This window comes from Diabrotica undecimpunctata, chromosome 4, assembly GCF_040954645.1.
Source record: "Diabrotica undecimpunctata isolate CICGRU chromosome 4, icDiaUnde3, whole genome shotgun sequence".
In the NCBI taxonomy this organism is placed as follows: Eukaryota; Metazoa; Arthropoda; class Insecta; order Coleoptera; family Chrysomelidae; genus Diabrotica; species Diabrotica undecimpunctata.
In genome coordinates, this window is record NC_092806.1 from 148,472,659 (window position 1) to 148,495,099 (window position 22,441).

A 22,441-nucleotide genomic window follows, 5' to 3' on the forward strand; every position below is an offset into this window, starting at 1 on the left:
TTTCACCTTTCGATATCTTCAATATCTTTCTTTATTCTGGTCTAATGGAAGTCTATATATTCTTGGCCCTCTTTATTTACTTTTTAATTTCTTAGCCCATTAGTGATGTTTTCCGAGTAGCGTTTCATTTTATTTTTTTTTTTGCTGATATTTGAAATTCCAGCGCTCAACGTTGAGATCACTAGGCAATGATCTAAGTCTACGATGTTAAGCCTGTTTTAAAGGTCATTTGAACCAGTACATCTTTTTGCTCCTTAGTATTCTGTAGAAGTATCCCCTATTTATCTAGAATAGTAAGTCCAGAAACCACATTCTTCAAGAGGTTTACCCAGTGGTAGAATGGTTAGTCCGTAAATCCCGTCATTTGAATACCTTATTACTTAACTACATTAACAATATTCTCTCTAAAACAAGTTATCGAGAAAAGATTAGCCCACAACCTTTCAACTCATATAGTCTTTATAGATCTGACAAAGGCATACGATAGTGTACCACTTTCAATGCTTTGGGTAGCAATGGAAAAACAAGGAATAAGCAAAAAAAATATACAAGCAGTACAACAGCTCTACAAAAATATGACTAATAGATTATGACATAGACATTCTAGACTAGATATGGACATTCCGCCCATCAAACATTAAAACTGGAAATAGATTAACTAGAGAGATTCCTATTAGTAAGGGCCTAAAGCAAGGCTGCTGCATAGCACCTACACTCTTCAAAATATATCTAAATAAGGCACTCTCAGTGTGGAGAAGAAAGTGCTGCAATATGGGCATCCCAATCGGAGATGATAGATTGTACACGATACACTTCGCTGACGACCAAGCCATTCTAGCTGAAGACGAGAGTGATGTAGGCTACATGCTTAGAAAACTGGAATATGAGTATACCAAATGGGGCCCCACAATTAATACACAAAAAACTGAGTACTTAGTTGTAGCAGAAAAACTAGAAAGCCTACAAATCGAAATGGGAACTATAAAACCAAAAGACAATTTTAAATACTTGGGAGTCCAAATAACATCAAAAGTAGGAAGTAGCGAAGAAATACACTCCAGGATTGGTCAAGCAAGATCAGCCACCAGACAGCTATACGGACTATTATGGAATAAAAAAATAACAAAAGAAAATAAAAGAAGAATTTATAAAACAATAATAGAAAGTATTGGGCTGTACGGCGCCGAACTCTGGGAAATAAACCAAAGAAACAAATCAAAAATTAAGGCCATGGAAATGAATTACTGGAGACGATGTTGCCAGCTCACTAGACTTGATAGGGTGAGAAACGAAGATATTCGGAGAGAAATGGAAATCGATCTAGACATAATAGACACAATCGAAGCCAAAAGACTTAACCGGTATGGACACCTTTAGAGAATGCCTGAAAATAGATGGCGAAAAAAAAATAGAAGAATGGACTCCGCCAACTAGAAGAAAACGAGGTAGACCAAGACGATCCTGGAGAGACGATGTCGACGATGCAATGACCGCCAGAGATCTAACAACTGAAGATTGCTTCGACAGAAAACGCTTAAAATTAGGATGCGAGAAGCGGCGCCAGCTGTAGAAGACTCACTTTATATATATATATATATATATATATATATATATATATATATATATATATATATATATATATATATATACATTAACAATATCCTTTGGGGAATTGTTCGATTCCGATTCTACTTTTTACTACAATGGACTACAAATTCGAAGTACCTCGTAGGTCAAAAATAACTCTTTATATAATTGTTTCGTACGTAGTTGCTTGAAAAACAAATATTAGATTGTTTTATAGATTCATATTAAATATCAATTTTTATTCACGTGAACCATAATTTACAAAATAAATTATTTATTTATGGTTCTTTTTTTACATTAACAGTAAACCATAAAAATACAATTAAGTTATTGTCACAATAAGTATTATATTTAATTAAATGGATTCCAAGCGCCTTGGTAATAATTTTTTGGGAGGGTTACGCCCATATTTAATCCTAATTGGTTTACTGCTTGTGCCATAAATCCGAATCCATTCTAGCTAGTGAATTATTCAACGTTTGGACGGCATCGGCATTTGGGTGGAATCAATCGGTGGTGGCAATGTGCAAATAGGGGGATAATAGTCTATGTATATTGGTGCGTTCTCTCGAATTTCATTTTATAAAGCTCTTAACAACAGTGAATGGTTGCTACACAATTTTTTTGTGTCTAAAATATGAATGTAGTTATTCAGTGAATACGTTTTATACTGAGAGATTTATTCTTACTTTTTATGTAAAAAAGCATTAATATTTATAATCGAAATTATATCAAACTAGTTTCTGTATGCATATATTGACAATCTTATTCACTAACCAGGATACAAGCCCTAAAAAATATATAACGCGACAAATTAAAATATATAACAAATTCAGGCGTTTGACTATTAATGTATAATTTTTTTATTAGTTGTGATAATAATGCCAAATAAGCAATATTTTAAATAATATACAGGGTGGTCCTAAAGTAATTGTACAAAAAGAAACCATAGATTCCACACTTTAAAATATTGCGATTTAAGTCAAATTGCTTTAATCAAATGTTGATATTAAGAAAGATACGGGGTGTTAAAGTGGAAATTGAAAATTTTAATTTTCACTATAACTTTCATGTTTGTGAACATTTATGTATAAAAATTTATAACTGGGTACTATTGATCATCAGAAATTATCATCTGATGCTGATGCACACTTTAATGTAGCTGGTAGAGGGCACCACATATGTCACATATCTGCCATAAATTTGCACTTAACTCCTTTACTTTTTTAGTTACCGGTGTTTGTTATAAAAAATATTAAAGATACATTATTATACCAAAAAAAAGGTATACTTGTTAATAACTTCAAAACTCAACAGTTTTCGATATAATCGCATTTTACAAATCAACTACATAATTCAGATTTAACGCAATTACTCCAGGCAACCAAAGAAAATTAGACAAAAACATCAATACTTGATAAGTGGCAGATAAAATAAATATTCCTAAAAATACAGTGTAGAATATAATTAAGCATTATGAGGAAACATGAAGTATCTTAGATAAAAAAGATAAAAGTCCGGGTCGTGCAAAGCCAAATAAGCATATGCTGTTACTAGTACTTTTTCCATTGATACCTAAATAATTGAATATCCTTCTGTAATAAAAATAATATAGACAGTTGAATCTTATACCTGGTTGAATATCTTTAAAAGCCATTTTTAATGTGAATGAAAACTTCATAATTTTATAAAGTAGGTTCAATGTGATATTTTGATTATTATAAGCAGAAATGTAATATTCTATTGTTACAATGTAACGTAAACAGCAAAGAAACATATTTTCTTACGCGCTGCCAATGATCGAATTCAGAATTTCCAAAAGTTCATGATTGATACGTGATTTCCGCTACTTTTAACTAGTTACGACGCGTGAATTTGGATCATTTTTTTTGCTTGCTAGACAAGAACAAGTGACAATTTCAGAAGATTCGTCAAAAAGCTCAAAGATTTTCTTAATTTTTTTGGCGATTATCAAAATTTGTTTAATTAATTTCTTAGTAATTAACCTTCGGAGTACAGAAATTATTTTACTTTCTTAGATTAAGATGATGGGTCAAGCGTGACCTATTCTAATTTTATTTCTGAGGATGTTTTAAATAGTCAGTATTGTTAAACAGTATCTTTAATTCAACAAATAAAGAAACATAAAAATTATAATCCTTAATTATTCGCGTTTTGAATGAGTATTACAAACAAATCTTTTACACATGTCACACCTTTTTGAATATTTGTTGTCACTACCCCTACAAAAATAACAACGACCTCTTTTTGTTGCAGATTGCGGCACTGCTATTTGCTTTTTTACAATAACACCGGTGGTCTCTGTTGCAGCGATTACTGATTTATGGTACCCGGTGGGTTCTTCTTGTATTGGTTCAGCTCTTCGTTTTATATTGGGTAAGGTAAATTTTTTTCCGAGCTCCTCCAGAAATAGTTTTCTGCGATGTTTTATATTTACTTGGGTGTTCCATTCGGGATTTTTCAAATTTCATAGAACCAAAGCATTGTAGCATGCAATATCCAAAAAGTTTAAAAATATACGTAACATTTATCTTCTTGTTGCTCTTTTACATATGTACTCTCTTATCAATTTATCTAAAATATCAACTCTTCTTTTGGTTTTGTTGCAAGCCAAGGTAATCTTTGATTCAAACTTTTGGTATTCACCAGAAATTTCATGTTCATTGTGTAAGGTCGATAATAATACAACAAACCTTTTAGGCTTGGCTACATGTGAAACTAAAGTAATGTTTCTAGTGAACAATCATTTTAAAGAATACAGTGAGCGATCTGTCATTTCAAGCAATTATTTGAGTAAACTCTTCCTATTTTTTCTAATAGTACCCAAAAGAGTTAAATTTTTGGATAAGAGTTCTTCAGATAAAGCAATGTCGGTAAAAAAATTATCAGTTGTAATATTTCGACCAGACCTATACCAATGTTCTGCAAGTGTTTTGACAACTCTTGGGCCTTGGTTACATTCGGATTGATCACCAATCTTTCCAGTACAGTCTCAAAGTTACAGCAATAAAAATTTTCAGCGTCACATAGGGAAGCCTTTACACCGTATTTTTTCGGTTTACTAGGTATATAAATCAGAAATGGACAACGTCCCCTAAAATCTATAAGATGCTCGTCGATAGTACCAAAAGCATATGATTCCCTACAATTTTGGGTAAATAGATCAGCGATTTCTCGAATAGGAGCTAATTTATCTCGTTCTCTTCTTTCTGCTCTCGTATCCAAATTATCATAAATTATCCACCTTCTCATAAGACTCTCTGAACCTTCCAAATAATATAAGTATACCAAAGAAAGCACGCAGTTCGACTAGATCAACGTCAATCTAATCATTCATTTTTTCTCGTTCTTACTGTTATACGAATCTATGAACTCAATAGCTCTCTTACTGGTATACTCGAGAATCATTGTCAATATACTATCAGAAAAAAATAAATTCAAGGCATCCATGCATGTCTCAATATTTTTACTTTTCGTAATGAGACCTATGTTTTTCTGTAATAAATTATTTGCAGCTAAATAACGCCATGTTCGTCCTTCTCACATAACATACCAGACACGTTGTTAGATCGTTCACTATCTGTATTTTAAGAAGTTGTCGCTAAATCTTTCTCGTTCTCGAGTTCAGTAATTGATAAATTACCTTCATGTGCTTCTGGGTCACAACCGTCATTATCACTCGCTTCGATATTGCTTACATCCAGCTCTGCAACGTCATCTTCTTCACTATCTGATAGGAGTAAAGCATACAACTCACCTTCACTCAAGGGTTTATTCTTTTTCCACATTTTGATATAATACTGCACAATTCAAGATCGATGCTTGAATTACATTTATAAACAAACGTGAAATACCGCTTTACACCAAAGTTAGACCTCTCGTCTCGGACATTCTCATAGAATATGCCTATTAGACACTACATTTACTCCCAAGGTTAACTTCTATTTACTAATATTTCTACAAACATAATCATTTGGCATGAATACGTTCACTGGTAAACAGAAACAGCTGCGTGCGTTGTACGTGTACCTACAAAAATATTGAAAATATTCTTCGAAATCCGAAGACCGGGTCATGACTGATCCGGCGTCATAGATGTTACGTAGAGGAAAAACTGTAATTTAAATTTTCACGAATGATACACGAAAAAATAGATTGAAACAAATAAGGAGAACTTACTATCAATCGGGTTTGTAAAAAAATTATTGCATGAAATATTAAGAAATCAGCTTCGTACTCCGAAGGTTAAAATGAATGTGATTGTATAGTCCACCAAACATACATAAGGAATACATAAAGAAATGAGTATAAAATAGCACACCTGTTTCCATTCTATCCGAATTAATAATTTTGATTAAACGATAATAATTTCCACGACAAATAATTGATTAAATAAATTTTAAAATGCAATTTAAACTTCTACGTCATGAAATTGTATAATTACAAAATTTTAGTCGGTCATTTTCCTGTTCCGCCTACGACACTTCAAATCCAGAGGGAGTATATCACTGATTTTAATTGCATTAAGCAGGAATGACAATAACAACAGTTTACAGTGCCAGGGAGATAATTAACACGTCCTACCATTGTCAACTCAATCAATCCATCATCTCGTTATCTAAAACTAACAGAAGGCTTATAAGGACATTATCTCGGATATTGATTAAATTTAAAATAATCAATTACTTATAGCGGTAATATAACTGACATATATATCTATTGTATTAATAATCTTGCAAAGTAATTTTTTAGAAATATAAGTCACCAAGATGGCTTTCAAATCTCTAAAGTAAATATCAAATTTTAATATACTAATTTTATAGTAAAAAATGGCACTTGGAAAAGATAAAACTTTTTACTTCAATACAAAGCGGATATCGTTCAGAGAGATCGATAGCTGATAACACTGTTGCACTAGAATCCGAAATTCATAAAGCATTTACAAATCAACAAAAAGTAATCGCAATATTTTTCTACATCAAAAAAGCTTTCGACACAACATGGATGCATTATATCCTCAAAAGTATGAAAAACTGGAAAATAGATGATAACTTTCTCGCTTTTACCAAAAACTTTCTTCAAAACAGGTCCATACAAGTAAAAACGAATTGATTCATGTCAACATTGAAATTACTCTATAATAGAATTCCTCAAGGATCGGTTTTAAGTCCACTATTATTTCTAATCCCAATAAATAATATAACACACCACATAAAACTTCCCGTAAAAGCTGATCTTTTTGCTGATGATCTGGTACAATCTATTAAAAGTAAAAATATAGAATTATCTACGCAAATTTTACAGAGAACATTAAACAGCATAGAAATGTGGTCTTGAGAGACTGGTTTAACTTTTTCAACTCAGAAGACTAAAGTAATAATGTTTGACAAAAGTATAACAAAATACAACTTGAACTTGAATCTAAATGGCCATTCTCTGAAACAAGTCCGCGAAATTAAATTTTTGGGTGTAATATTTGACTCACAACTCACATGGACTTCACATATCAACAATTTAATCAAATCCTGTCAACAAATAATAAACTTACTAAGAGTTTTATCCAATCATAGATGGTGTTCAGATACTAAAATTCTTCTAAATTTATATTAGACATTAATAAGAAGCAAACTCAGCTACGGATGCATCTGCTATAAAGCAGTAAATAAAAATCAACTAAAAAACTGGATGTTATTCAAACCACATCTGTATGACTAATATTTGGAGCCTTTAGAACTACTCCAATAAGAAGCCTTTGAGTGCTAGCAGGAGAAATGCTACTATACCTCAGAAGACAATATATATCACTATGCTATTCAAAAATTCTAAGCGCAAAGGATCATACCTTCCTCGCAAGTTTAGTATCGGAAGAATCACTAGAACAATACACAAATTACACCACCAAGACAGTACCATTTTACGAACGGGTTAAAAGACTACCGTATTACATCAATCAAATCACCTTGACACCCATAAAAATATACCAGACATCTCCCTGGACAGTTTCTTTACCAATAGTAGACCTCCTCTTACTTAATATCATTATAAGTATTCACATTTCTGCTGAGGTCAGGCTTCAGGATCATGCAAATTTACTCAAATATTCCACTTACAAATTGTTCTTCATTGATGCCTTCAAAGATTGCAACGGTGTAGCAGCTACTACTGTATCAGAAAACGTAATTTCTGCCACTAGATTAACTGACGGCTGTAGTATTTATACCGCAGAGCTCCAAGCAATACTTGATGCACTGAATCATTGTAAAACAATAAATGAAAAACAGATACTAATTTTATCAGATTCATTAAGTTCTTTACAGGACATTAAACATATTTATCCTACATACATCAATATATTGACTGGTAATGAGCTAGCAGACAAAACAGCGTTTGAAGCAATAAACATTGTGAACATTCCGACTACAACAGGTATACCAATATCAGATACTAAAAGTTTATTCAAGACTTAGGTAAATAAAATCTGGCAAGAAATATGGCACCAATCAAATACAAATCTTGAAAGCATCAAACCAGACGTATCTGTAAAAAATCTTCCTATACCACCAAAACGAAAAGACCAGATAATTATCAGCAGACTCCGGCTTGGGCATACACGACTTACGCACGGCTATATAATCTTCAAAGAACCACTACCAATGTGCCAAAGATGCGAAACACCTTTCACAGTCAACCATATAATAATAAAATGTCCAGAGTACACCTCAGCCAAGGCGATATTGAAGATACTCAACAGCCTGAAAGAAGCACTGGTTACAAAATTCAAAGAAGTTCTGTTTTTTTTAATCACTGTAAAGTCTATAATAAATTCTAATTTAATTTTTGTTACAAGTACATACATATTATGCATATTGTTGTAAGTCATGACTTTTAAAATGTACCTTATTTTCTCTATTTGTATCATAAACCTCATATAATAACCCCAGTGGTTGATGCGGATAAATAAAATAAAAAAAAACTTTATAGTAAATTTTAAAGTAGAGACACTTGAATATATATTGTTAAATTGTTAAAACTCTTGAATATGAAATTAGTGATACACAATTTGGTTTTAGAAATGGTATGGGCACAAGAGTTGCTTTGTTTGGCTTAAATGTGCTGGCATTAATATAAATCAGAATATATACTTATGTTCTGTAGATTTTGAAAAGGCATTTGATAAGGTTCAACACGAAAAGCTTGCAAACATATTAAAAAGCAAAAATATTGACAGTCGTGATATAAAAATTATATCTAATCTATGTTGTAATCAAACTGCCAAGGTAAGAGCTGACAACCATAATACCCGAGATACTAAAATACAGAGAGGAGTCCGCCAGAGTTGCATGCTGTCACTACTACTCTTCAATATCTAGAGCAAAGCGGTATTTAAAGAAGCGCTCTCAGATTCAATAGAAGGTATATCTATCAATAGAGAAGTTTTAAAGTCTGACTGAAACGTTGATTTGACCTAGACGTGGTTGCTATTTTTGGTTAATGACTTAATCTATGAAAATTTAGTGAAACAGATCGGGGTTTTATACAACGGTAGCTTGTATAGATCACTAGGTGGTTCGAAAACGCACTACTAGAAGATGTTTAATAAATGTCTGAATTTGTCAATATGAATGATGCAGAAACAATAAAATTATTAGAAGAATTTTTTTTATTATTAAGTAACAATTACCAAATAATAAAGTTATCAGTGTACATAAATAAATAACATTTATTTAAAATTTAAAATAAAAAGAATCATTTGTTTAATATTTTACAGAAGTAGAGCCATTTGTTATTACAAAACAAGATCCATTTATATTTGAGATAGATAAGCACGACGTCAGGAAAGCGCCTGTTTAGCAAATTAGCGATTTCTACAAGAAAGAGCACTAACTACAGACTATAAGTTAAGCTTGAAAATCATCTAAAATCCTCTCTACGGTTTTTCCATTAGTATTATGTGAGTGCAGCCAATGTAAACGTGAACTGTTTGCCGAGCTCTTTTAAAAAGAATAGAGAAAACAATCAAAGCAGACGTAAGAAAATGCCGTAGATTATTGTTTGCTGGCGACCAGTGGTGGGCGATACAAAGTATACAGAGCTGCAAGGAAACTGACGTTAAACAAATATTTATCTTTACCTATGACACGTATTCATGTTTAATATTTATTTTAAAATATGTACCTCGAGAACTAAATTAATAATTTTATTTCAATATTTATGTTTCCATATTGAAGAACAAGCGTGATTTAGGGCCGGACGCTCCACTATGGATAATATTTTCACATTAAAAATTGCAATGGAAAAACGAGTGCAGAGAAATAGAAAAACCCATATAGCTTTAATATATTTGGAAAAAGCATATGACAGTGTACCGATCTCCCAACTATGGATAGAAATAAGTAACTTGAAAATAAACCCAATTCTTATTATGGCCACTCAAAAATACTACGAACAAAACTTTGCACGAATTAAAATGGGACAAGAAATTACCTCTCCTTTTCAAACAACAAAGGGACTAAGACAAGGCTGCTGTCTGTCACCCACCTTATTTAAAATCTATTTGGACAGATCCTTAGTAAAATTGGTAAAAAAAATGGAGAGACATGGAAATAACGGTGGAAGAAAACACGCTATATACACTTTTCTTTGCGGATGACCAGGTAGTAATTGCCGAAGACAGCTACGATCTTAGCTATATGGTAAGAAAACTACAAGAAGAATATGAGGTTGCAGGTCTAAACATGAATATGACAAAATGTGAATATCTCTCAGTGGGAACAGATGAAATATGGGACCTAGTCTTGGAAGACGCCAAAATCAAAGGCGTGCAATCCTGCAAATATTTGTGGGTCATTTTCAACAAGAAGATTCTAGATTCTAGAATTAATATTATTGCGCCGAGCTTTCGACATCCTCTTTGACGTCTTCTTCAGAGCCTCCGATGTCTCAGTCGGCCGAGCTCTCAGACTCTACTACACTGATCACTAATCAATGCATTACTGTTACTGGAAACAGGGGACGGTTCATTTATACCGTCAATGGTGACGTGATTTGTGTGGATGTTGGCGTAGGGGTTATTCTGGTGATTAACGCTGGGATTGGCGCGGGCGTTGGCTCGAACATTTCTGACAGTAGCAGATTGATCCTTCCTGCCGATAACTCTTAAACTCCTTAATACTCCAGACTGCAGACCAATTTCCAATGCTCCAACAACCTATCTGGAGAAAACAACAAAATCCATTATCAATAAAACCTCTCTTCATGTCGACATAAAACAATCTCTACTTCCTTGTGAAAAATCTTTCAGAACACCTCAAATATATGGCCTACTCAAAATTCACAAACCCGATATTCCTGTACGTCACATTGTCAGTGCATACAACTGCCCTACACAACGATTGGCCAAGTACTTGGTCAAAACTCCATAACCTCTTGCTGAAAATGCTTCATCCTTTGTAAAATTCCTTTTATTTCATCGAACTTCTTAAACAATACTCTATCTCACCGTTAGACATTCTAGTAAGTTTCGATATTGTTTCACTCTTTTTGTACATTCCTATAGACGAAACTCCAAACATTCTGAAAACTAAATAAAGTATCCAGCAAGACTGCTTATCCTCTCATTAAACATTGTATGTAAACACCGATTTCATTGTCCAAAATCAATTCTACAAACAAATAAGAGGTGCCCCCATGGGTTCACCACTATTTCTAGTATCTCTATTTGTCGTTTGGCTTTATGGCAGGGATGCTTTGGTGTCTTTTCAAACACATCTGAATGGTATACGAGTACATCCTAGTATTCAGTTTACGATATAAGTGAACATTAATAATTCATCCCTACCGTTTCTCGACATTAGTATAAAGAAAAACCAATCCCAAGGTTTTCATCATCATATTGAAAACCCATTCATACCAATCATTACTTGCATGCCAGCTCCCATCATCCACCTTCACAAATTAATTCAGTTATTATTACTATGTAGTTTAAAACAAACCCTCATCCAAAACGGTTACCGCGAAAATCACATCAATAAGAGCATCCACAGACATCAATCTCCCACTTAATCACGGTTATCTCTTGTCCGATCAATCAAAGACAACCTAGCAAATAAACAACACGGAGTTTATAAAATTCCTTGTGCAAAATGCCCCTGATCTTATATAGGACAAACAAATCGTAGAATTCAAAATAGAATTAATAAACATTCCATTTCTGTTCGCAATTTCCATTCAATTTCAGTTCTAGGTCAACACCATACAGGTTTATACAGGTCACAAAATTGATTTGAAAACTCCAGATCCATAGCCCCATCAGCTTCTATAAACCAAGAATTATACGAGGAGCCATAGAAATTGAAAAACTGCCAAATTGCCTTAATAAAAGAGATGACGGCGTAAAAATGTTTACTTAAATTCTATGATGCACATTTGAGATTTTACAATCCTGCAAACGGTCATATTTGCCTCGAGTTATTTGCAATAATTTGTTACTGCCTGCAACACAAAAATATGTCACGACGGAAAGAAAGATCTGAGAAGAACCATATACTTTTATAGCTACATTAAAAAAGTTAAATTTTTCTACAAATACTACCATTTGTGTGAAACAGTAGAAAAATGCAAGAATCGATCCCTTAATAGATGTGTGAAAAACACTACTGATTAAACTTCACTGTTTTGACAGTGACTGAAATGAATTGAAAATCCCCAGAATCGATAATTTATAGTCACAATTTTTTTCTAAGATATTACATTCCTGTCTTCTCAAAAGATTTTATTCAAGCTAATAAATTAACGCCAAACTTTTTTTGTTTGCTTTTTTTATAGACGTTTCGGCGTCTCTGCCTTATCTATTAATATCTAATAATCGACGTTAAATGATCGCTCTAAGTATAATTAATCTACTGATAATAATTATCGCGCAGACATCCGATTAGCTCCAAAATCGTCTGGCACTGACTAAAATTCCAGCAGGATGTTTAAAACGTTCGTTAGATTTTAAATAAGTTATTAATTAAATTAGTTATTAATTCTCTTTTACGTTGTTTTTTTTTGCTAGGAATGATTTAAATCAGTACGCAATTTTTTTGTATAATTCCATTTACACAGAAATCAACAACTAATATTGAAAAATAAATATAAGGTTGAATGCTCGAATAAATGAACTTTGATCAGATAAAAGGCATATATCGAGCACAGTTTAATTTAATCTTGCCCAAGTACTTTCGATCCCTAGATCATCTTCAGGGGCATTTCGTCAATTGCGGCCTATCTGACAAGAACAAAATGTCATAAACATATAATTGTACATCACACTACACTATCAGTAGTGTAGTGTGATCTTTATATACATGGTGTAGAGTTTATGGGGATTTCGAAATAACAATGGTCAAAACTTGTTAAATACTATTATAATGCAAAGCTTAGTATTATAAGAACAAGAAGTATAGGAGGAATATAAATATGAAAAAATATATAGGGTGTCCCATTTAAAAAATTGTATGTTTGCTATACCACGTAGTTATAAGTCACCCTGTAGAATTCCACATACTTGACAGGTATGTAGAATATTATTGCCTACATTTTTCTAAATAATTTTTTTGGATATCTTGTACCACAATGGAAAACTCGTTTGTTACATTTTAATAAATTGCTCGCTAGTTTAAACATATGTTATGGTTTCCGTGTTCTGGGATTGTCACTATAATACCTTTCTTTCATTCTTCATGCATTATTTCCTTACCCAATATATTCTGTATTAGTTCATAAATCGTTGTGTATAGTGCCTCCCCACCGTATTCTGCACACAATATATAATTAATTGTAATTGTAATTGATTTTTAGGTGTAATACTTATTGCAATGAAATTATTCCAGTGTTAATAACCTCTGTCGTTAAAACACAATAAACAAGTATGCTTAAATAAGAGTTGCAAGAAGCTGGTTAACGTATATATACAAGGATTTCCACAGTTTTCACTGTATTCCTTCACTCAACCGTTTTCTCCAATTTTGCCTGTTTAGCCAGTCGCATTCCTGTAGGTTTCTTCTACTCATTGCTTCGTCCACTTCATCTCTGAAAGATCTTCGGGGTCTGCCTCTCTTTCTTCTTCCTATCGGGCTCCACTCTGTTATTCTATTTATCCACCGATTTTGGTCTGCTCTTCTGACATGTCCGTACCAGGTTAACCTCTTCTGTTCGATGTAGTCTATTATGTCGGAGTTCATTCCCATTCTACTCTTAATCTCCATGTTATTTATTCTATCTCTTCTTGTTACTCTGCAGCTTCTCCTTAGGAATTCCATCTCTGTTGCTCTTATTTTGTTTTTGGTTTTCTTATTTATTGTCCAATTTTCACACCCATAAGTGAGGATACTTCTTGTCATGGTATTATATATTTTTTTCTTTGTTTTCATGCTGATGTTATCCCATAGTATCGGGTTCAATTTTCGTATGCAGTCTCTTGTTTGTCCTAGTCTATTTTTTATATCTTCCTCTGTTGTTCCTTTGTTTGATATTATGAAGCCTAAATACTTATACTTGTCTTTTCCTTTGATTTGTTTACCTTCGTCTATTTCCAGCTGTTTTATTTCTGTATTCTCCGTTGTTGGGTATTCAGTTTTCTTTAGGTTTATTTCCATCCCATTCTTTGTATATTCTTGCTCCAGTTTTCTCATCATAAAACTGAGGTCATCCTCGTCTTGTGCGATCACTATTTGGTCGTCGGCAAAACTTAGCGTATATAGATATTCGTTCCTTACTGGTATACCCATTCCTTCGCACTTTCTTTTCCATGGTTTCAGGGTTTTTTCCAGGAATATTTTGAACAGGGTGGGGGATGTGGAGCAACCCTGTAGTAGTCCCTTTGTCGTCTTAAATAGACTGCATATTCTATTGCCCGTTTTGATAGCTACTTCGTTATTCTTGTAGAGTGCTTTTACCGCGTTTATTAATCTTCGTGGAACTTCGATGTCTTCCATTGCTTCCCATAGCTTGGTTCTAGGTATTGAGTCATATGCCTTCTTAAGATCAACAAAAGCCAGACGGATCTATTTTTGGCCATTCTTTTTTCTATTAGTTGTTCGACCGTGTAAATGTGATCTAAGCATGCTTTCCCCGCTGTGAAACCTGCCTGGTCTTCTCCGATTTTATCTCGTATATATATTTCTAATTTTTCCTTTATGGTCTTTCCATACAGTTTGCCTATAAACGATATAATGCTGATTCCCCGATGATTTTCGCAGTTTTTTCTATTTCCTTTCTTATATATTGATGTCATATATGCTTGGGTCCATTCTGCCGGTAAGTCTTCTCCATTCAGTGCTCTCTCAAACATTTTATGTATGATACGGAATAACTTTTCCGATCCGTTTTTTATCGATTATATGGTTAACGATTATATCAAAAATATTTTAATTTGATGCTACAAGCTTTCATTTCAAACTCGTGCCTTGAAATATTAGAAAATCGAAGATTACCAAAGGTTTTCGTGTGATTAAAAATCAAAAACTAAAAATTGAGATTGTTAAATGTCATAAGTTTCTCACTTCTCATTTATTCAGCTTTGAATAGCAGAAAATCAATAGAGTGTAGAGTTTGGGAATACATTTAAGTGAAGCCGTCCTTAATTAAAATATCACAAATCAGTAACTTCAAAGTTGGATAAAAAACTTTTTTTTATTTCTTCTGTTAAAAATTTAATTACGGTTTTGCTATTCATACAATGTCTCGTTTATTATAAAAGGGATACCGGAAATTAAAAAAGGAGGCAAACTTTTAACTGTTTTTCGAACATGTCGTATTCACTTACTTAAAAGAGTCCAGAAGACAGGAAATTACGTCTCTCCAACTTCTTCGATACCCTCTGTTTGCGTTTGTGCGGAGTCATGACTTCACCGGCTAACGATCATTAGCTTTGTATACGCTGCTGGCATAGAAATCGAAAAAAGGTGAGTGAAATAGATAAAAGTGCTGCTTTTAAGTTTAAAGAACTAGTTTTGTAAATAATGACTATTGTCGAATAAGCTTTTGATAAAAAAATTTAACAAAATATCCGTTTAACTCTTTGAGGAGTGAAAGCATTTATTTAAAAAATGCCCCAGTGGAGCAATAATATTTTTGTTCACAAATTGGTAAAATAAAACACACAAACGGGTTAATTATCTACCATTGATATACGATCAAATGTTTTTGTATTTATGTAAAATTATTTTAAAACGAGAATTACTATAAAAATTTAGACATATGATTCAATGTTTTTATTTATTTATTTATTTACACAGGTTAACCCCATTAACAGTTTAAATTACAATATACAATTTCACAGTTAGGATGAAAAAAATTACTTATAAATTAAAATGTTAAAAAGTTTAAAAAAGTTAAAAAAATGAGACTAAAACTTTGATGAGTCTTTACATACTAAAAAAACAAACAAAATATAACAAGAACAAAATTCAACAATCCCAATATACATCACAAATCAAGAGATCTTTAGAGAGTTAAAGTCATATGGAAAATATTAAAATCGAGAACATTTAATAGCTCCATGTCTCTATACAATGGGTTGTGAATACCATAGGTTGTTCTGTGGAAAGGAATATTGAAAACATTGTGGTATCGTAGAGGTTGATGTGAAACATTAAAGTTATTCTGGTATGGTAAGCACAATATCTCAAAAATTTATGCTGGACTCTTTCTATGGTATCAATATTGTTCTGAAAATGGAGTGACCAAATAACTGAACAATATTTCAAAAAATAGCTAACTAAGCAACAATACACTAATCTTGGAGAATCAATGGAGAAATACTTGCGATTCCTAGTAACGAAACCCAGAAGTTTAGATGCCTTTATTGAAATAGAGTTTATGTGGTCACATAAAGTAAGCTTCTCATCGAAAACAACACCAAATCCCAAATAGAAGAAACATAATTCAGTGGCTGATTATTGATATTATAGCTTGTTCCAATTCTATTACCTTTAAGAGAAAAACTTATAAAACAACATTTTTTTACATTTAAGTGGAGTTTGGTCTGATTGCATCAATTTTCTAGTTGGTCTAAGTCATCTTGTAAAAAATTTAATCTTTTAAGCTATCTATAACTTTTTAATATTTTTTATAACTGGAACTCCAGTTATTACTGAGACACTGTCAGACAGATGACAACCTATCTTGACTCTTTGACTTCTCCCAGATGTAGAGTTTTTATTCCATTCAACAAACCTAACATAAAATCCTAAAATATATAATTTGCCCAAAAGTATTTGGTGATCTACATAATCAGATGCTTTAGAAAAATCTGTGTATATTGCATCTACCTGTTTACGGTCTTCTTTATAAGATAATATATCAGACTGATAGCAGTGGATCTTTTGCAGTGGATTTTTTTCTATTAAAACTATGTTGTTGTTGAAATATGAAGCCTTTACCTAACCAAGAAAGTTGCTCTGCTATAAAACAGTGGAAGAGCTTAGGGATTGCAAATTGTATACAAATGCTACGATAATTTTCAATGTTGTTTTTCTGACTATTTTTAAATACAGGAACAACATACCTTTGTTTCCATAAAGAAGGAAACAAAGGTTTCCAGAAATCTATTAAACAATGTAACAACTGGAATTACAAGGGTACAGACACACTTTTTTAATACAAAATTAGGCACTCCATCTGGGCCACCAGTAAGCTTATTGGGCAGGTCATTTATGCCATTAAAATATCTGTCATGGTAATCTTAGAAGGACCAATATTTGTACTAAAGTTGCTATTTAATGCTTGGATAAATACGTAAAGGTTGTTGTTATTTGGTAAATACACAGTTTAGAAGAAGTTCATAAATAAATTAGTTATGTCTTGACCATTTCTTGCAAATTGAACTTCATAAAATAAGGAGTTAGGTAGGTTATGATCAGATCGCTTATCATTAATGTACTTCCAAAATGATTTTGGATTATTTCTTAGGCCAGTATCTACATCTTTCAAATAGTTGCTGAAACAAATTTCAGACAGTTGTTTACATTCAGCTCTTAGGTGGAAAAATCTAATATAGTCATCATTAGAATGATTATCAACATAAATGTAGTCAGCCAATCAACATTTTTGCTCCAGATTCAGTCTTCTAAGATCAGTAGAGGACCACTTGAAAAATGTTGAAGTTCTGTATTTCTTCAATGGCACAAAGTAAGCAATTTCTATAGAGAGAACTTCATAGAATAATTTTGTAGCCTCATCAATATCATTAACCATACATACTTACCAGTCTATGGAAGCAAGGAAGTTGTTAAGCGCAATGCAATCGCCATTTCAAAAATCATAAAACAACTTATTATAAAGCAACTTATTTCTATTTGTTTTACATTTAATTTAAACATTTATAACGCACATGATCAATGCTAGAATCTACAAGGAGATCGCTTACTTTTAAGAGATTTAGCTGCCTTACAGTAGAAAAAACTAAATCCAAAAATACGTTACGATTATTAGGAATATTATTACGTTGATATAATTTTAACAAATCAAAGGCTTGAGCAATATTCACACCTGAAGGACAATGCACCATTACACCAAAGTCATCATTCTCCCATGATGCATTGGAAAGATAGTAATTACCAAAAACATAAATATTCTGTGCTGAGTATTGCAGAACAATGTTATATACTTCGCGAGGTAATTGTTAAAGTATGTAAACACCACCGACCACAAACTTGACTTCATTTAGTTGACATAAGTTATATATTTGCTCAACCCGATCTTCAGGAATACTAATGATTTGTGATTTTAGCTTGTTGTTAAAAAACACTAGTACACCATCTCCACTCATTTTTGCACCAGTTCTCTGGGATATATCACATATGTAGATACTAAAACCACCACATTTAATTTCACAATCAGTTATGTTATCATTCAAGTTACTTTCCACTAAAATAATTATATTGTACAAGCAGCAGGAAATACTTTTCAGGATCTCGGAAATCTTTGTACAAATGCCTTTAACATTTTGAAAAAAAAACTGTTAATGGGGAGGATACTAGTTTTTTGTAGTTTAACTTCACAAACTGTAGGAACACCACATTTTTCTTTCCTCTAGTATCTTTTTAGCTGGCTTGTAAGCGTCTTGTTCCAGCTTAGTTTGATCCTTAGAGATTTTATTAACAGTATTTCGAAGCTGTATGGAAAATTTTAGAGCTAAGAAACATCCCGCAAAAAATAATTTCTATTATAAAGTCACTATATACTGATGCGAAATGCAGCGTGACACACAATGAGATCAACAGTGACGAATTCGACGTAGTTACTGGAGTTAGACAGGGATGCGTGCTTTCTCCGTTTCTTTTTAACATAGCTATAGACTATGTTCTCTCCAAACTAGACTCCGACACAAGAGGGATACAATGGACGTTAACCACACGCCTAAGCGATTTAGAATACGCGGACGATATCTGCCTATTAGGTCAAAGGTTCCAAGATCTGGCTTACCAATTGGAAATACTTTCCACTGAAGCCAATAAAATAGGTTTGAAAATCAATATTAGTAAAACCAAGTCCATGAGAATAAATGCAAGCAACAACACGCTATTTACCATCGACAATATGCAGATTGAAAATGTGGAAAACTTTACGTATCTTGGAAGTGTCATAACAGAAAACGGAGGTACAGAAGACGATATTCATATGAGGATACGAAAAGCCCAACAAGCTTTCAGCACGCTCAACCCTATTTGGAGATCTGGCGAGTATACTACAAGGACAAAGATCCGAATATTCCGATCAAATGTCATGTCTGTTCTACTCTACGGATGTAAAACCTGGAAAGTGACAAACACCCTTACAGACAAACTGCAGGTCTTTGTTAACAAATGTCTACGAAGAATTGTTCGTATATTCTGGCCATCAGAAACAAAGATCTGCTACACCTGACCGAACAAAAGAGGGTACAAAATGAAATTAAGTCCAGAAAGTGGGGTTGGATCGGTCACACATTCCGAAAAAATAGTTCCAGTATCGCAAAGACTGCCCTAGAGTGGAATCCCCAAGGGAAAAGAAAAAGAGGTCGCCCAGTACAAACTTGGAGAAGATCCATCATGGACGAGAGAGGAGGCCAAGGAAAGTCTTGGAATGAGGTGAAGGCCTTAGCGCAAAATAGAACCCGATGGCGCGTTTTCACTGAAGCTCTGTGCTCCACTTAGGAGTTTAAGAACCTTATATATTTCGAAGCTTATTACTAGACTTAAGAGCCAATTTCACCGTATCAGCATTACGTATAACTTTGACTGATATTGATTGATTGTAACTGGACACTTTGCTAATTCGGATAACATGTAATATGGTGGATTCCTCTTACTGTAAGCCAAGTGAACGAAAGATCTCACACACCTGAAATTTGTCATAGCTAATGTGATCAGTTAATACATTGAACTTATATTCAGGAATTTTATAAATTATAAGATTTTGAGCTCTATCCATACGTTGTTGTACTTCATAAAAACTGGATTGGCTGTCAATTACTATTTTCCATCAATATAATATTTTCTTTGAGACTTCGAGATACGGACAAGTGTCTCGAATGTGGATAAGCCAGAGCATTATTCTGCAATATGTGTCCTTAAACGGCAACTGTCGCATGCTATTATTTGTTTTTTATCAGTACCAAGATCTTGGGAACAAGCGCTACAATTATTGGTCATTATACATTTAAAATTTTTTCTTAAACTATTTCAGCAATCCTCATCTTTTTGAGGTCTATTATTTATAAAATGCATGCTCATCAGCAGAACACAACAACCTCCGATGCAAGTGACATTAAACAACCGAAAAATAGAACAAGTGGAGACGTACACATACCTTGGAACCACAGTCAACACAAAATGGGAGCAGTCAACAGAAATAAGATCACGAATTGAAAAAGCGCGAAACGCGTTCAACAATATGAAAAAGTGGTTCTCAAGCAAAATCTCAATGGAACTAAAATTAAGACTGGTCAAGTGTCTTCCCGGTCTTGTTCTATGGAGCAGAGGCATGGACCACAACGGAAGCCACCCTGAAGAAACTAGAATCCTTTGAGCTGTGGATATCCTGGACAGACCACATCACTAACGTAGAAGTAATGCAGAGAATAGGCAAAAGCAAAGAAATGATCTTCACCGTAAAGAAACGGAAGCTTGAGTACTTCGGACATGCCATGAGGCATACTAAGTGCCGGCTGCTACAGTTAATAGTCCAAGGATGAATCGACAGTAGAAGGGGACCGGGAAGAAGACGATACTCATGGATGCATAACCTGCGACAATGGTTCGGACTAACATCGACCGAACTGTTCAGAGGTGCCGTAAACAAAGTCAAAATAGCCTTGTTAATAGCTAACGTCCGAAACGGATAGGGCAAAGGAAGAAGAAGAAAATTATTTATAAAATATAAAATGTTGTTATTAATCAGATATCATTAATGACTTTTACTAAATTTTGACAATCGTGCTTAGAGTAAATATATGATGACTAGAAACGAATTGATCTAAATTGATAGAAAAAAAGTAATAAAGCGCCAGTATAGAATCTTCACTTCAAAAATTTTGAAGCTATACTTCTATACGCTCGGTAGACGTTGGAAATTTGCACTGGAGTGAATCGGTGAAATCATTACATATGTAAGATATGAGTAAGAGAGAGACTGAAGATATATTTTCTCTCTCTTTCTCTATCGGGAATAAAAATGTTCCTTTTTTATATATATTTAATATTATATATATTATACACATAATATAATATATGTTAATATTATTATTTATGTGATAGATTTTGTATTATTTATTAAATATTTATAATTATTTTAGGCTTTTGTATTTCAAAATAATAATTACAATGAATCACTGTATGACCGAGAACTGTCAATTTTGAAATACGTTAGTGTCATGTCTAATTGCCAAATTTCTTACGTGTTTGGTTTATGCGCTGGTATATGTGAGTTCGAATCCCAATATTAATTTTTTTTTGAAATATTTAAAAACCCCACGTTAGTCTTATCAAATATATGTAATATACGCAAAAATGCTAAATTTTAAAATAAAATGAAAATTTACAACATAATCCGAGTTGTTGGTTTTTTATTTTTATCTTTCACAAACATTTTTTTGAAGTTATACTTCTATACGCGCGTTCGACATTGGAAATTTGTGTGTATAGCATTTTTCATATAAAAATGCTTGCACGTCATTCAAGATTTACGATATCAGAATGCCACAGAGTTGCCAAAACATCAGAATAGTTAGTAAGAGAGGAATTTTTAAAATGTCAACTATTTGTCAAACTATTATATTAACAGTAAATACACTTAGTTTTAAGACTACTGCAACACACTAAAATACATAGGAAAACATTTTAATGCAAAATTATATATTCTAAATATTAAACTTACCACTTTTAGGGCTTTATTAGTAAAAACGTCCCGCCATAATTTCTTGTTAAAAATAATCTATCTTATATGAGAGCTATCAGCTTTCTACGGACTATTTATTTGTTTTGGCATAGCACAATCACAATACACAACAATAATTAGTTTTTAAAGCTATTAGTCTAAATTTAATACGTGTTTATAAATACAATTTATAATTATATATTATATTATGATCAAATTGTGTAAGAAATCAAAACATAAATAAAATTCTTACTCTAAAAAAGCGGTAATACTTTATACACTTTTGCCACACGCTGAACTGTCAATAAAATTTAAAGTATTCCTTTATCAGTTGCGTACAATTGTTCAATCTATTTAATTAAAATTATTATTTTGTGGAATATTAGACATAAAAGAGGTATTTCATAAAATTTATATTATTATTATTAACAAA

At 32.8% G+C, this 22,441-nt stretch overlaps 1 protein-coding gene across 1 annotated transcript in view; it reads left to right on the forward strand.

Annotated features, from left to right (window-relative positions):
• Oct-TyrR (Octopamine-Tyramine receptor) overlaps nucleotides 1-22,441 on the forward strand; it is a 243,012-nt gene that overhangs the window by 36,102 nt on the left and 184,469 nt on the right. The gene's annotated exons all lie outside the window — the stretch shown is intronic.